We start from the raw sequence: 16,778 nt of genomic DNA, 5'->3' as shown, positions 1-16,778 counted from the left end.
TCATTTTAATTTGGCATATGATTGCTCTGATTTTATCAGCTCGGACTGTATAGATCATTCGTCAACTGTATTATATTCAAAAACCCACCTTTGGTCTTCGATATGAGTTATTGTTCTAAGCGGGTTATTGTTCTAATCCATCGGATTTACAATTTTCGTAGTTTTTATACTAAGGATCGCTTTTAATAAAACTCTAACCCGTAGTTTATAGCCTGCGGGTATTAATTCCCTCTTGAAAAATTGTATTTCGCCAACTAACCCGCTTCACGCGGATATTCCCGTTTCTGTTGTTTGAAATAACTTATGCAGAGAGAACGTGTTGTGAGTAAAGAAGGCAAGTTTACGCGAGATTTCAGTATCAACAAAAGGGCACGTGATGGAAAAGACGCAGGAAGCAGGAAAATCCAAAGCTTTGTCAAAGGAAACACCCAGGACAACCCCGATCATCACCCGAAGCAAGCAGAAAGGAGATAAAGCTAAAGTGACCAATCGAAGGCAAGATACTGCAGAAATCACTTCACCCATGAACGCTAATTCAGTTGCAGCGGCGGCTCTCAGAGAAGCAACGGTAAAATACGGGGAGGCTGCGGTAGTTCCGAAGGCTGCGGAGGCTAGCAATACCTTCGCCACGAGTCAACTTAATCAACCAAGAGAAAGGGTGGATGAATCCCGAACATTCCAACCCGCGCACCTGCTAACCTTTGGAATGCCACTAACAAATAATCAGAATCAAACCATACCGGCGGCTCTGGCACCGCAGAGGGGCGCTCACTCCAATTTGGAAACACCAGCAACCGAAGCTGAACCCCTGCCACCTTTAGTACAGACCATGGAGGAGGGCGGTACCACGGCTGTAGCGGCACGCGCTGGGACTCCCAATCAGGGGTCCAACCAATCACATCGACTAATGGCTGAGCTTGAGGAACTGAGGAAGAACCAGCAGGTTTACGCAGAAGCTGTAGCTCTGTTGGCCAGAGAAAATCAAGATTTAAAGGAGCGGATTGCTCTAAGCATGAAGACCAGCCAACAACTTGATGAAACAAGCTCCAAAGCACCAGAGCCAAACCAAGACTGTAGAGTCGTCCTAGCGGCTAATGAAGACGTGACAAGGAGACGTAGCGTATCCGACCCGGATTATGACGATGGAGAGTCAGACGGTGATGAGCGGAAGAATTTAGAGCACCAACGCGCAATGGAGGAACTACGAGATGAGATGATGGCAGAGATCAGGCAATTAAAAAATAAACAAGGTGGGGGAAGGTTAGAGGAGGTCATGAGAGAAGCTAACTCCACGCCCCTAACGCATCGCTTGGCCAACACCCCTATTCCACTGAAATGCCCTGTCCCGACGTTCGAATGCTATGATGGATCCAGCGACCCTGCTGCACATATTCGGTACTACAACCGTGTCTTAGCTAGATGGGGTCAGAACGACGCCGTACTCTGTAGATACTTCCCGTCAAGCTTGAAGGGATCAGCGTTATCATGGTTTGATAATCTGCCACCAAACTCCATCCACTCATATGACCAACTCGCAGAGAAATTCTTAAGAACATACATGTACAACAAGACTGTAAACACCGGAATGGATAAGCTCTTTTCACTAGCAATTGGCTACAAGGAAACCACGAGGGAATACACAAACAGATGGCATAAGATCTGCCAAGCCATAGGGAGCGTGGACCCAGTGGTAAGCATCAACTGCTATAAATGGGGCTTAGACCGAATGAGTCCCCTATTTGTTGAAATTCACGGGAGCGTGCCCAAGACAGAAGGAGATCTCCGAATAATTATCGAGAAGCACGCTCGACTTGAAGAAATTCAACGGGAAAACCCGAGGGCATATCCGCAGAGGTCTCACCGCACCAATTCAGCGGAACAAACCAATGGGGCCAAAAGGGGTTGCTCAGATGAGAGACCTCACGAAGATAGGAAGGAACGTAGGGATGAACGAAGTACAGGCGACCGAAAATTCGAAGATCAAGTTTACACGAAACTCAACGCTAGCTATGCTCGTATCCTACGAGAAATCAAAGGGAGGGAAAACTTAGAGTGGCCATGGTCTAAGGGAAAGCAGCCCCTGAGATCCGAGAAGTCTAAAGATTACTGTGAGTATCACTGTTTCAACGGACACCAGACCGAAAAATGCAAGAACCTTAAAATAATGATCCAAAAATTAATTGATGCGGGAGAGCTCAAACATTACATACGAAAGGAGGTTACCGAGGACAGATCCAAACGAACCAAACCAGTCCAACTTCCGGAAGAAAACCGAACAATCAACACCATCTCGTGTTCCGAAGCCACATGACCCTCACTCACAGCGCAGATTGGAAAAAGGTTACGGAAGCAATTCGAAGACCGCTGCGAGTTATATAAGGTCGATGGGATAGCAGTGGACGAACACGAAGAATGGATGGAATCTCCTGTCATCTTCGATGCCGAGGATATCGAAGAAGATATGGAAGACCATAACGATCCCTTGGTCCTAACATTACCAGTAGCTGGATGTAACCTCAAAAAGATCCTCATAGACGGGGGAAGCTCTGTAAATGTCCTATTCTATGATGCATTCAAACGGATGAAGCTCCAGGATGAACAGTTGATGACCTCTTATCACACCATCTACGGATTCAATGGAGCAGCCACGAAGCCCTTGGGAGACATCGTGTTACAGGTCAACGCAGGGCCCATGAAACTGGATACCCGATTCAGTGTGGTGGACACCCTTTCCCCCTACAACGCCATTATTGGACGACAATGGGTACACAAGCTCAAAGGAGTTGCGGCAACATACCACCAATACCTCAGATTTCCAACACCTGAGGGAATAATGGAGATCAAGGGAGATCGAATCGCTACGCGAGAATGCCAGGCCACTCAGGATCATATCAACAATGAGCAAGAAGAGCAGCGAAAAATCCGAAGAGTAAGAAATCAAGAAACCGCGAAAGAGAAAGCCGTAGACCTATTCCTTAAGGAAACTACAGGAAAAGGCTTGACGAAAGATCGTAGTGACCAAGGCTCGGAAACAAGTACCTCAACAACCGGCGAAGAGCAGAAACACGCTAAATAGCAATTAAAGAGCGCCACAGTTCTCGGAAACCCGAAGCCTGTGTTCACGCCAGTAGAACCCATAAAGGAAATCAACATAGGAACGGAAGAAGACCCGAAGATGGTCAAAATTGGGACCATCATGAACGAAGGAAGAGAACATTCCTTAACCAAATTACTTAAGGAATATGCGGATGTGTTCGCCTGGAAGTTAGGAGATATGCCGGGGATTGACCCAAAAGTAATCCAACATGAACTACGCATCAAACCGGGCACACCCCCGTTCAGGCAGAAAATACGAAAAGTGGCTCCAGAATATCATAAGGCAGTAGAAACAGAACTTCGGAAGCTACTAGATGCAGGATTTATCAAGGAAGTCAAATACCCTACCTGGATCTCCAACATGGTCATTGTTCCTAAGAAAAATGGAGGGGTTAGAATATGCATCGACTTTACTAATCTCAACAAGGCATGTCCAAAGGACAGCTATCCCCTGCCTAGCATAGATCAACTGGTTGAAGCAGTTGAAGGGTACGAAGAGCTGTCATTCATGGACGGATATTATGGTTACAACCAAGTAGCCCTGGCAGAAGAAGATCAGCCACACACAGCGTTCTATACCCCACATGGCCTTTATTGCTATACCAGAATGCCTTTCGGGCTCCGAAACGCAGGGGCAACATACCAAAGGATGGTCGATGCTATCTTCAAGCCATGGATTGGAGGAACCCTAGAAGTCTACGTGGACGACATGCTCGTCAAAACCAAGCTACGTAAAAATCACCACCAGGACCTGAGGAATATCTTCGAAGCAATGAGACAGCATCACATGAAAGTGAATCCGGAGAAATGTACTTTCGGTGTCACCTCGGGGAAGTTCCTCGGGTATCTGGTGACGAAAAGGGGCATCGAGGTAGACCCAGCTAAGATTCAATCCATAGTAGAGATGCCGTCACCAAAGAATCTGAAGGAAGTGCAGAAGCTCAATGGGTCCATAGCAGCGTTGGGCAGATTTATTGCACGGTCCTCGGACAAATGCAAACATTTCTTCAATATTCTTAAAAAAGGGAGCAGGTTCGAATGGACTGCTGAATGCGAGGAAGCATTCCAAAAAATCAAAGAACATCTAGCTTCAATCCCAATCCTGCATAAACCAGACCCTGATGAAGTTTTGGCACTGTACATAGCAGCAACAGAGGACGCAGTCAGCGCGGTATTAGTCAAGACCAATACAAAGGTAGAACAGCCTATCTACTACGTCAGCAAGACACTCAATTCCGCGGAAAGAAATTATACTAAGATTGAACAACTCATCCTCGCACTGGTATGGGCTACCCAAAAACTGAGAACCTACTTCCTAACTCACCTCGTCAGGGTACCATGCAAAGCACCATTGGAAGCAGTCCTCAAAAGCACGGGAAAAGTGGGCTGAATAGCCAAATGGAATACCCATCTGGACCAATTCAACATCATTCATGAAATTCAACATTCTCAGAAGTCCCAAGTGCTGGCAGATTTCTTAGCAGACCTCCCCCTAGACAACGACGAAGAGATTAAGGGAATACCAGAAGCCGAGGAAGAAATCAAGGATCCAATGGATATCCTCGAACCTGCGAGTCATAGACAATGGGAAGTCTTTGTCGACGGATCTAAAAATAAGGAAGGAGCAGGAATAGGTATTGTCATTATCACCCCAACTGGAGAAAGGATTATACAGGCACTTAGATTGGAATTCAAAGAGCATACCAATAACATTGTTGAATACGAAGCTGTCGTACATGCCCTACGTATAATAATAGAGATGGGGGTAACCGATGTAAGGCTGACAAGTGATTCGCAGCTTGTCATACGGCAAATTGGGCTCGAGTATAATGTGTACGATGACACTCTTTCAGCTTACATGGCCTTGGTCCAAACATTGGCATCACAAATCCCGAACATTAAGTTCCGGCACTTATGCAGAAGGGACCTCAGGCACGCGGATGCCCTAGCATATATATCATCCATGCTGAGGGATAAAAATGCCGAAGCTATTAAAATAGCAAGGGTATACGAGCCTTCGATTGCATCTCAATTCTCCTTCGCTACCAATCAAGATGTGATGGAAGAAAATATCGAAGACCAGGTAGGAGAAGACATCCATAATGACTTTGATGAAGAAGACATCCTGTCAAGAGCAAATCAAGACGAAGACTTCAGCAACGAAGATGACTGGAGGGTGACAATACAGGCCTTTCTCGAAAAAGGAAGCTTACCTGCGGATCGGAAACTAGCTAGGAAGATGCTCTCCAAAGTGGGAAGATATGATCTTCGGGAGGGGGTCCTGTATAGAAAATCCTTCCTTGGACCATTACTACGCTGCTTGTCCCGGAAAGAGGGGCATCGAATTCTAAATGATATCCACTATGGTGACGCGGGGAATCATAGCGGCATGAGATCACTGGCTGACAAGGCAAAAACGCAAGGATATTACTGGCCGACCATGATACAAGATGCTGCGAGGATGTCCCGACGATGTGAAGAATGTCAGCGCTTCACGAAAAAAATCCACGCGCCGGCAACAATGTTAAACTCTGTCGATAGCCCGTGGCCATTTGCAAAATGGGGCGTAGACATCGTCGGGCCTTTCATCGAAGGATCAGGGAAGAGACGATTTTTGATAGTAGCCACGGACTACTTCAGTAAATGGGTGGAGGCTAAGGCCTTGGCCAGGATCAGAGACGCGGATGTGTTCACTTTCATATTCCAGAACATCATTGGCAGATTTGGTATACCTTCGGAAATTGTATCTGATAACGGTAAGCAATTACAGGGAAAAAATATAGACATGCTCTTCGACACCTTCAAAATAAGAAAGAACAAGTCCACCCCCTTATACCCTCAAAGCAACGGACAAGCGGAAGCTACCAACAAGACCCTCGCCCTTATACTCAAAAAACAATTAGACGAGCATAAGGGAAGATGGTGCGAACAACTGCACAATGTCTTATGGGCATACAGGACAACACGAAGATCCGCTACCGGGGAATCCCCGTTTCTTCTAACTTATGGAGCCGAAGCAGTCATACCTACAGAAATCCTCATGCCAACCACGAAGACCGAAGCTTGGGAGAAAAACCTCACAACAGATATGATGTTAGAAAGGTTGGACGACTTGGAAGGAAGAAGGGAAGTAGCATTGCAAAAGATGGAAAATTATCAACGAAGACTAGCAAGGGAGTACAACAAAAAGGTAAATCTACGGAATTTTGTAGAGGGACAGTATGTGTTGAGAACAATCCCAGGGTATCAGCAAGAAAAGAAATGGGGAAAGTTAGCACCTACATGGGGAGGACCTTTTATGATCCACGACATTGCGGGTAACGGTTCCTACTACCTTCGTAATCTAAAAGGCGAGGTCCTCCGGCATCCTTGGAATTCTAAATGGCTCAAACCATACTTCCCATAGAAGCAACGCAGATTTGAATCTGCTTGGAGTGTACCAGAAGAAGAAGGGAGCCTGACCGTTCCACATGTTTCTATCTCTGGAAGAGGAATTGCAGACCTCAACTTATCAATCAAACAAGCTTTCAAATTATCTAAGTGGAATCTACCTACAATATTGGGGAAAGTAGTTAATCTACAATCTCTCAGGGCTCCCCCATAAGTGTCCATAAGTGTAGGACCAGGGGGAAGGCACCCAGCAGAAAGAGATACCCAACCAATCTTAAGGCAACGGGTCGACGGAATGGGGGCGTAAATATTTTAATCCCATATCCTAGAACGTTTCCCCGGCCCCCACCGTCTGGGAATCCTCTGGCCCAGGATTCGCCAGCGGGGTGACAGGTCTCAAGACGATCACGAAGGTACCTTCCTTCAGGATCGCACTCAAAAACACTTAAAAACTTTTGTTTTGAGTTTTCACAAATACTTAAAATAAAAACAAAACAACATTGCAGGAATATCAAGAGAGGATTCATTTCATAAAGGGTGATTACAAGAAGTGAAAAGCCAAAGCCAAGGATACACAATCAAAAAATATTCCTTTTACAGGATCATCAGCAAAAAATATCCTTGTTACATGATTACAAAAAGTATAATGATGCCGCGGATCCTACAAAACGCTGCGATCTCTATCTAAGTGGCGGCCCCATCGGCAGGATTATTCTGAAGACTTGATGGGACGCTCCCACCAGAAGAAGGGCCCGAGGAGCTGGGCAAGGCAGAAGGAACGGGACGACGAGGATAGTTCTTCACGAGACCATGTTCATTCCTTAGGCCAAGTTCTATCCTCTCCAGCATCTTGTTCGTCTCCTCGGCCAATTGACAACGAGCCCTGTGTTTAATAACTGTTGTCCGTTGTTGGGCTTGGGATAATAACGAAGATAGCCGATTCACTTCTCCAGAAGCAGCACCAACGGCCTCCTCGCGGGTTGCTGCTAAATTCTTGAAGTGATTGGTCTGTTCTTCCTGCTGCGCTAAGGACGATTGAGCCTTTTCAAGTTTTTCATTTGTGACGCGAAGGCGTCCCTCGAGCTCTGAAAAAGACAACACCACGGAGTTAGCGTAGAAAAAAGACAAGGTCACACTCGATGAAATGGGATTATACCTTCGACACAAGCCGAAGCCTCTTCATACTCATTAACAACCGCATCTCGCGCTTCATCAAGATGATCATATTCCGCGGATAATTTCTTATAGTCTAGTTGAAGGTTGGTGAGAGTAAATTGACAGGCATCTAATTCTACATGCTTCATCGAGTCCATATGACGAAGGTGGTCGACCTCTTTATTTATCTCTGAGACCCCTTTGCTGAGTCTGTACATGCACACTTCGAGATTCCTCTCAGACTCAGCATGACGAGCTACGTCGGAACGAGATGCGGAAAGAGCATTGCTGAGAGCGTAGACTTCAGCACGAGCGTCATCTCTTTCTCTGACAAGACAGAGCGTATTATCCTGGACCCCTGAAAGAGGAATGGATCGAGCCGTCTGTAATTCTTCTTCCAACCGCTGAATCCTAGATTCCAACAAGGAAGTGCGCTCACGGGCTTCCCGCAGACTATCACGGGTCCACAGCAGTGTGCCATTAAATAAAGCACGATCATGGTTGTACAGATTTTGCATGTCGACCATCTGAACATGCCGCGCGCGCCATACCTCAGCCCGAGCATCCCATTTCTCAGCTTCACTCTTAATTTTCTCAACCAAATCTCTAATACGAGATTTTTGCCGAACTCTTTCGTTTCGAAGCCATATCAGCTCGGGGACACCACCCACTGGAGATAGGATGGGGAGACTCAGACAGAACAACTAAGAGATAAAAGAATGACGACATACGGCGAGGGAAAAGAACCAAACCTGTGAAAGCGGAAACTTGGCTACGAGTTTGCTCTAACTCCGCGCGCACTGCAACAAGTTCTGACCGAAGATCAGCCTCTGCTTCACCCAGCTTTTCTTTTTCCTTAAGGCTTTTCTTCAGCTCTTCAATTTCCACCTCAGCCGCAGATAATTCCTTTTCTCGATGACGAAGCTTAGCCTCGAGCTTCAGAGATTTCGCTTTGAAGAACTGATACAGCACGTGGTTACAATGCTCGCTCCTCATCATCTACACATCAAGATAACAACATTATTTCACCGAAGCGTCTGATCGTCACGTAGAAGTGTGTACGGAAATTTACCTCAAGCACACGCTGCTGCGGAAAGCCATATTGATACCCGTCGGCGATGGCCATCATATCGGCAACGGAAGTAGGAGGCTCCGGCACGAGGGTAGCTTCGGGAACAGTCAACCTTTTTCCCCAGGCTTCAGACACCTGCGCCTTTGAAGACATCTCCATCATGCGACGGGTATACGCGGTGGATTCCTTTTCCCCAGCGACCACAGGAGCGGGATGAGAGACAAACAGAAGATTCTTTTCCTTAAACCAATCCATGATGGCGTCCTTACCCTCAGACGTCGGCGACTGGGGAAGACTATCGGCGGGTGCGTCAACGACAGATTTTCCCTTCTCTGACTCGACCCCCTCAGCATGCTCCTCCGCCTACATGCACATCAGGCTCCTCCGCACCAACATCTTCTACAGTAGCATCCCCATTACCATCACCACCAAGAACATCCCAATCATCATTGGGGGAAAGTAAAGAGAAGTCCTCGGGAAAATCGAGGGCTTCGTCAAAAAACTCCCCCGTGGAATACATCCGATCAAAAGAAAATTCTTGAGAAGTAGGAAGGGTATCCGCGACATCACCAGCAGGGACGGAAACATCCCCGATGACAACGTCATCAGCCATCACAACTTTGTTCCTTCCTTCATCACCAGCGTGACCAGCGAAGACCTCTTCTCCGACATTGATAGGGGAAGTACCAGTACGTTCCTCCCCATCTGTAATCTCGTCCTCAGCAAACTCTTCGTTCACTGGACTAGTAACTTCTTCTTGGGCCTCAACCTCGCCCATCACCGTAGTAGAAGACTGCTTCGGCCTAATCTTTTTCTTCTTCAATACCTGAAACCAACACCACAAAAAGAATTATTTTTCCCGTCTGATGGAAGTTCTAAAAAAGAAGCGCAACTAGAATCTGCATACCTGAGCAGCTGAGATATTCTTCGGTGGGAGTATATCACCGGAACCATCCTCCTCGTCTCCCTCTATGACGTCCAGAGCATAAGGAAAATTCATGCCCGCAAAGTTCAGACGCCAGGGGCAGAAATCTCCATAGCGAACAGGAGGAGATTCGCGCGGCTTACTATTCTCGGTAGGCCGCCAACCGCGGGGACCGGGAATCCAACCGTAAGCCCACGGACCAACTATCTCGATAACGGTGGCGTGCCACTCGTAATCATGATCGCGCTTGATCCTCTCTCGCGCGGGGAAGAGTTTCCGACGACTGGACGCCTCCGTGCCAGGAACATACTTCAGCTTGGCATCGCTGACCTCATTTAACAGACGAATCTCGCCTCGAGGAGCAGGGAGATTCCGAAGGCTGACACTCCACGGCTTGCGATTCCTACTATTGACGTAATCCCCAAAGGAGTTATTGAAATTCTCAGGCGTATACCATTCCTTCTCCATGGGATTGGGAACGTAACAAGTCATCGACGTTTCCCCCTTACTCCGCAGATAGCATTCCTTCAGGGCGCGGAGATAATTCCCCGATAGTTGGGATACGGAACGGCTATGAGTATTGGTGGAAGAACCCTCACGACTAGCCAGCACGTCGTAGTAGAAGGAATCACCGGATTTGTACAACGGCAGCATCAGACCAGCCTCGAATGCCCCAACCGTCGTTAACAAATGAAACTCATCGAATTCGTATTTGGAGATAAGCTCATACGTAATATCATCCTCAGGGGAATAGAAACGAACCCCGAAGGCTTGAAGCTCATGCTTTTCCTTGAATATTTCAAGATCGATATGCTTGAAGGTTACTTTTTTCCTGCTAACAGAGACACTGCGTATCAAGGGAGCAGCCTCATCCTCCTCGGCGGGGCCGGATAAACTAACGAACGCTTCCAAGCAGTTAATGCACGAATAAAAGACGTGCCCAAGTATCTAGGAGAAGTTATTAGGAGTGAGAAGAATATGCGACGATAGTTTTTCTTCAAGGCACCCATTAGTCATTCAAGCCCGAGAAAAAGGGGCAAATTGTGTACACATATATCTCACTATCAGACACGTGTATATAAAGAGGCACGTGGAAAGCATGCAGGCCAAAACATCGAAACATGATGGGTCACGAAACACCAAATAAACCCCGAGGAGTTACTTTATCTCATCCCCAAAAGAGAAGCCAAGATCAACGTGGAGAGAAGTTAGCTGACACGGACTGACAGGGGCAGAAGACACTTGTCTGACACGAGCAGACCCCTCAACTACCCACATTAAACGCTCCGAGCAGTGTACGTGTCGACCAACCTGTGGAACGAGCGAGGATGCCCCTGCGGGATCAAGGGGGAAACGCAGACCTCCGCGATGGACGCAAGGACACAAGAAGATAAGGTTCCAACGGTCTTCAGAGATGGGTCCCACGTTCTAAACCTTATAAATACCCAATCTCCACCAAGAGGAAGGGAGGAAAAAAAACATCAGGAAGGGAAGGAGAGAGAGAGAGAGAAAATAGCAAAGGTAAGTTAATCCCTGAGAGGATAGAAACATGTAAACCCCAAAAATCATTCAACTATTCGTGTAACCGTGAAGAACATAGTAGAACAACAAATCCCGTGGATGTAGGCCTTAGTGCTGAACCACGTAAACCTTGATCTTATTTACATTTCAGCACTTTACATTCATTTAGCTCCCCACGTATTTGCTTATGTGTTTCGTTTTCCTTAATACTTATATCCCATGCACAAACGCCACGCCTGGAGTGGTTGGAGGAGGCCATGATAAACCCGAAGGTTTTGAGCCAATGAATCAACACCAGGGTACCATCATCATAATCTCCTTAGATGTTAAAGATTGATTGTGAGCGTTCGGACACGCACGTGGGTCGTGTGCTCACATACCCATATGGATATGTACCCATAAAAGTTTAAATATTTGTATGGCAATGAATTGGTACTTTCTGCAATGGGGTTTGTACATAGTTTCCATATGCAATACATACCCATCTCGTTCCTCTCCTCGTCCTTAACTCTTTGATTTAAGAGCTCATTCCAGAGCATGTATGGGTCTTTGATACCCCTTTCTTGGTTCTTCTCTTCTCTCGTTGAATGCCATTGCCAATCAATCAGTTTGAACCCGAAATTCCAAAACAAAATTAATATCAAAAGGAGCTCAATCAATACCAGACAAGAAGCTCATGTATGCGGTAGGATCCTACCATTGCTAAAGGTCCCACAAAGGGTTCATACACATGCCCTGACTATGTCGTATTGCTTAGACCCCCCCCCCCCCCCCCCCCCAATAGGCAATAATAATCAGTCTCCAGTTAAGCGCTAATCGCTTTTCCTCTCATCATCAACATGGTTAATGTCTCAAAATCTCAATAATTCACATACTTTACTCTGTTTGAAATTCTTTCTTCAATCTATCACCTTTTATTCAAACAGCTCACAGTAACAAAAGTTGTTTCGCATATTTTTTAGTACCTAAATAATGTATCTATGCTCACTTACCCATATCTAGAGCTGACAAGATTTTAAGGTATCATGCAACCACATTATTCTTAACATGCTTTCATTTTATCTTAATCAAACTATAACATGCTTTTGTCCCTCTTAATCAAAATTTCTAAACTGCTTAATTTTCTCTTAATCCCAAAATTAAACATCTTTCCTGACACGTGAATATATTCTTATTACGCGCTATTACTTTGTCTTTAATAGGTACCTTATTAGCTAACAACAAATGCTTAGATCTTAGATTGATAAATTTTGTAAAAATACAATAAATACAATTAACAATAACATTTTTTTGCACTAGAGAAAATATGAAACCCTCCTTGACCCTTGGGCAAATCGGTCTTGACTCTTGACTTGAGCCTTCGAGGCTTTTGAGGTGGTGTTAATTAGCCTCGCGTTTTTAGGGGCCACTCAAAAGGATTTAGGGGCCAACAATAAAACAAAAAAGGTCACCCAAAGGGAAAATGTAGCCAGCCCTTATCTCGCGTAATTCGTAATGGCAAAATTACCCTTATATATTCGGAGGATATGATAACATTTTTATCCTCCGATTTCAATCGGAAGCCAAAATATTACCCAGACTTCCGATTGTAGTCGGTGCAGTATTAGAATGATTTCTGTTTCATTTTTTCCATTTCTTTTTCATTTTTGAGTTGTTAGAGTTATAGAGAAGAAGGTGAAGGAAAAAAGGGAAAACCCATTTTATCACTACAAAAATGGATGGATATGAAGAAGAAGGTGAGAATCATGGCGAAGACGATTTGGGGTATATGTTGAATGATCCAAACTTTTGTGGAGAGGAAAACCTAGACGACCCTTTCATGGAAGAAAATGGAGAATCGCCTGATATTGAAGCTAACGATGCATGTAAAACACAGGTATTGTGTTAAGAAACTCAAATACTCGATTTGCATGCGTTTGTGTGCTTTTGTAAACAAGAAAAACCGATTATTGCATGCATTGAATGCCATGAACTACCCAGATTCGGTAGATAATTTCTCGAATAAACTTACGAATATAACACACAGAGTACCAAATATGTATATTCGGTAGTTCCAAGATAGTAGTTTACTGCCGAATATGAGAAAAAACCCCAAACTGGTTTTCCAAAAAAATCTACATTCGGTAGTTATGTAGAGTTATTTACCCCCGAATGGCCCCAAAAACGAATTCCTCAAAAAATTTCAAAACTCAGTATTCTTATCCTTTACAATCGGTAATAGTTTAACATTATTTGACTGCCGAATATAACAGTGGCCTCAAAATAAAATTTCCGAAAACTTGAAAATCGGATGTTTATCGATTAAAGTTATCTCCCGGTTATTTATATTCGGCTGTTTTACTATATATTTTAGCTTCCGATTATATCATTTTTTGCACTCAGTAAACTGTGTACATTCATTTGCATAAATCGGGTGTTTTGGGTAACCGATAGGATTCCGAATATAGTATATTCGGCAGTTTGACTTATTTAATAACCTCCGATTATTGTATAATAATTTGTTGCTTTCATATGCAGGCCGTTGAAGAGTTTGTTGATGATTTCTATTTGAGGCCCGACACTTCCCTATACTATGCAAACGATTTGGTATACTCATTACTATTTTTTTTTTTCAAAATTTATATGTTAAATGGTTATGCTTATTAGATTTTTTTGTTTTATGCACGTTTAGACATTTGGAAGTAAGAAGGAGGCAAAGGAATGGCTTATGAACAAGGCAAAAGATAACATGTGCGTGGTAGTTCAAAATAATCATGTTAGTGACACTCGATTTGAAATGATTTGTGAGCGAGGTGGGACGCGAAAGAGTCACGAGGGAAAGAATAGTAAGTACGTACGGAAGACGAATAGGAAATACCGAAGCAATACCAAGAAGATAGGATGCCCATTTAAGATTGTCTTCTATAAGCCCGATGGTATTAAAGGTAAAGAGTATAAAATGTATAAAGTTGATAACGGTTGTCACAACCATGATGATCCGTTGGATTTAATTGGACATGTAATGGTTGCCAAGTTAAAACAACATCAAATGCAGACGGTGAGGTCTATGCGGATCCAAAAAGCGAGTGCGATCTTAAGTAAAATAAAGGCGGACGACCCCGACAACTTGTCTTCTTTGTCTACAATTAAGTCGGCCCTAGCTACGATCAAAAGGACTGAATGGGATGGTAGAACGGTCATGCAACAATCGAGTGGTTAGCGGAGTTACACGGCTACACCTTGAGAAGGGAAGAAAAGGATGGTATATTGGTTCGTATTTTTGGCACATCCCGAAATGATCCAATTGGCTCAATGCTTTCATCAAATTTTGTTGATAGATGCTACTTATAAGACAAACAAGTATAACATGCCGTTGTTGAACATTGCTTGCCATACTTCGGACAAAAACACGTTTACGATTGCATGGGGTTTAATGGATCATGAGAACAATGTGAGTTTCATTTGGATGTTGGAGACGTTGAGGTCCATTTATAACGGTGATAATTTTCCAAGGGTTATTGTAACGGATAACGATCAAGCCTTAATGCATGCAATAGCGGTGTAGTTTCGGAAGCCCAAAACTTGCAATGTACGTGGCACATTCAATGCAATCTCAAAACCAATTGCCATCATCATTTCCAAGCTAAAAGACCAAGGAAGGGTACCAAGAGGTCAAAGGAAGAGGATGAGCGCATTAGTAAATTAACCGTGGAAGAACGTAAGGAAGAGGATAGGTTATTTGAAGAAAAGTGGAAGGAGGATGGAATTATTTGGAAAATGTTCATGAAAGCATGGGACAAAATCGTTTGGTCGATGACCGAGGAAATTTACGAATGTAACTTGAAGAAATTTGAGGATGAATACGGCACGGACTACCCAAAACCGGTTGAGTATTGTAAAAACAATGGTTAACGATTAAGGAGAGGTTTGTGTTTGCATGGACATATGAATATCGTAATTTCAAGAACGAGGCGACAAGCATTGCGGAGGGGTCTCATGGTCGACTAAAGAAAATACTAATTGGTAGTCAAAATGGAGTTGTGTCGATCCAAGAAGCAATCCATGAATTCACCAATCGTGATCTCGTAAAGATTAGGAAATGTATGCAATTTAGTGTACACCAATTCCCGATGGAACATATTAAAGAAAATTTGCTTCTAAGGGGAGTTGTTCATAAAGTTTCAAGATGGGAAATAAATCGCATGATGAAACAATTGAAGTTATATAAAACTTATGATGACGAGAATACAGTTTGTCTTTGCAAGGATATCATAGGTATTGGACTCCCGTGTCGTCATAAGTTGGGTAGGTATGTTGAAGTGATTGACATCAATGATATTCATCCATTTTGGAAGCAATTAAATTTCACTCCGAACACCTCGGTAGTTGATGGTCCGTCTTTCTTGGAGTCGGAATTGTGTGCACGAATAGCCGAGCGTTACGCTACATCAAACGACACCAAAAAGCAAATATTGATGCATAATTTGGAGGAAGCCCTTCACCCTTGCTTAAGGGAGGTTGATGAACCTATTAAGCAAAAGAACACTGGTAGGCCGAACACCAAAGTGTCGAGGACCATCCAAAGAAAAGAGTTGAAGGAGTATTTTTATAATAAAAGAATATTGTCTAGGCACGAGCGTTCGGAAGCCGAATTTGAAGATGAGCCGGAACCTAAGAAAAGAGGTCGTCCAAGAAATGATCAAAGTGGACCAACCACCCGACAAGTAAGGCCAAAGATCTCTACAGAGCCTTCTCAAGTAAGTCAACCCAATATTGTCGAAGAAGTTGTTGAGCAAATGAACGCCTCGCAACAAACCCAACCAATGGAAATTCTTACTATAAAAGAGGACAAAGGTACTCTTCGTTTCCCTAGAGATCTTAATGGAAGACCAAATCGATCCACATACACAATATACAAAGAGTATTTGGAACAACTCCCTCAACTTATCATTCCATTTGTTTTGTCGACCGACGAGGTTGATGGGGATGGAAATTGTGCGTTTCAAGTTGCTACGGAACAAATGGGTTACTTTAGAGAGGCGGATATCGAAGATGTCACCCAATGCCAATATTTAAGAAATAAGATGGCGGTACAACTAGTGAAGGACAAGGGTTTTTATATGGAGATGATGAGGCGAGGATATAGATACGACAAAGAACAAGAGTTCAAAGACTTAGTTGCGCGTGTGAAGTGCCGAAAGGGATTGAAGACAATCGGATCCAAGTATTGGATGACAATGCCTAAATTTGGATATCTCCTAGCGGACGTTTTGAATTGCGTGGTACATTTCTTTGTTCCTCCTATGTATGGACTTAGCATGACGTTTGCACCCACAAGAACGACTTGCGACGAGTCGGTTAAAGATAGAAGAATCGCAATGACATTTGTGAATGAAATGCATTTTATCGGTTTAAGAGTAAAGAAAGATTGTCCGTTACCTCCGTTGAGTAAGTGGCACGATTACTTCCCGATGAACCATTGCAAGGATTGGGTGAAACAATATGAGTCCAACATGGTTGATTGGGATCGCGTTATGGACAACAACTTTCCCGCTGAGTTACTCGAATTGATCCTCTCAGATGATGACGATGTTTGATCGTTTTTTTCGAACATGTAATTTGTACAAGTTTTTTGGAAAC

Source organism: Papaver somniferum, chromosome 2 (genome assembly GCF_003573695.1).
Source record: "Papaver somniferum cultivar HN1 chromosome 2, ASM357369v1, whole genome shotgun sequence".
NCBI lineage: Eukaryota > Viridiplantae > Streptophyta > Magnoliopsida > Ranunculales > Papaveraceae > Papaver > Papaver somniferum.
This window is presented reverse-complemented; position numbering follows the sequence as displayed.